Raw genomic sequence first — 1,993 nt, 5'->3', positions numbered from 1 at the left:
AGGCATTTTGATCTTTACATATATTTCTAAAGGACTATTTTCCACCGCTAGCATTTGATAATGGTAATATATAATTTTTTATGTTGATATAAGTGTACAGGATACTTAGTAGAACCATAAGAGTCTCTTGTTTATGATTTTTGTTTAAAAGCCACAAAGACTTAAGAGCCTTTTTTTCATAGGACACTTGAACGTAGGAATATGAACCTTCATTTAGTCAAGGAAAGTAAACTTATCACCTACGGACAAAACAAATTCTAAGTCATTATTTTGAATACATACATATACACACCTTCACATAATTAGTAATACTTAAAGACTTCATTACTAGTGCAATACCTATACTTAAACTCCAATCAGGGACATAGCTGCTATCATATTCAAAACTCCATTAAAGTGCACTGTTAAACTATAGAGGTTCAAAACAGTGACTACTCGCATGTTTTAATCACAAAATGAATCTAAATACAACAGGACCCCAATACATGATTTTCAAGGCGAAAACAGAATTTTAAATGAGAGAAAAGTCAGAGTAGGATCGGATTTACCTCTTGTGGGTGCAGTGAACTAAGACGTCGGGGCCACGTATCTATTCTCTTATTATGAACAGATCCGAACCTCGACACAAATGAGTTCGAAAATCTCTATTGCGGCTAGAGATTGCCGAGATAGAATAAAAAGCTTAAACGATTCTAAGGTTTAAAGTAGTAGTCAAAGATGAAAATGTTGAGTGTGGTGGTGTTCCAAGATGTTAAAAAAAAACCTTTTTCAGCTGAATGTTTTCCGATGTATATATAGGCAAATCCTAGAGTTTTTAGGGCGGGATTTGATTTCGAAATGTAGCCATTTTAGGGTGCAGTTAAGGGATATCACGGGTTAGAATTGAGTCTCTGCTTTTTGATTTTCTTTGCATAGAAAAATCAGATTTCGTAAAGTTTGTTGGCCTCTTGTGTTGACTATATTCGAGACTTGCACGGAAATGGGAAGGTCAAGCCTCTGCCATAGTTGTGAAAGCTGATTTTTGCTGTGAAGGAGGAAAAAGATGAGAGAGGGGTGCAGCTGATGAGTTTAATATTAGGGTTGAGAGATAGATGGGTTAAAGAATTATGGGTTGGGTTGAGTGCAAGATGGAAGGTCTGATGAGAATAGCTAGTTTGGGCCATCACTGGGTTGTTCTTAAACGACTTGGGCTGCGTTTGAGTGATTAAAAAGGGGAAACGGGCTAATAATTAAGATGGACATGATTTTGGCCACTACATCAACTTTGCCAAAATTGTCAATAAAATGTCTAACTTTGTTTGGAAAGTCCATTCTTCTCATATTTCTCTTGGCTTCTAAATTAGATCAATTATATTATATAATAAAACTAAATAATAATAATTATTATAATTATAATAGTAGTGGTAGTAAATAATAACAATAGTAGTAGTAATAGTAATAATAATAATAATAATAATAATAATAATAATAATAATAATAATAATAATAATAGGAAAATATAAGGTACTTGATCTATTTTTAATTCAGAAGCTCAAGAGAGTGAATTGGAAGTAAGGAGGGGTCAAAATTGGGTGTCAACGTATATTATATTTATGGATCGGGTCGTACGTTCCTCAACACTAACATATGATATTTATGGATCGGGCCGTACGTTCCTTGGCACTAACATATTATATTTATGGATCGGGCCGTACGTTCCTCGGCACTAATATATGATATTTATGGATTGGGCCGTACGTTCCTCGGCACTAATATATTATATTTATGGATCGGGCCGTACGTTCCTCGGCACTAACATATATGGATCGGGCTACACGTTCCGCAGCACTAACACACACACACACACACACATTGATATATATATATATATATATATATATATATGTACTTACTTGCATATGATTTTTTAAGCTCATGCATTACATATTGTACGTTATCATATGGCGAGGTTACCTCTATTCTCTTTATATCTCCATCCTACTTATGTTATTGA

This window comes from Lycium ferocissimum, chromosome 9, assembly GCF_029784015.1.
Source record: "Lycium ferocissimum isolate CSIRO_LF1 chromosome 9, AGI_CSIRO_Lferr_CH_V1, whole genome shotgun sequence".
Lineage (NCBI taxonomy): Eukaryota > Viridiplantae > Streptophyta > Magnoliopsida > Solanales > Solanaceae > Lycium > Lycium ferocissimum.
Note: the sequence above shows the minus strand (reverse complement) of the source record.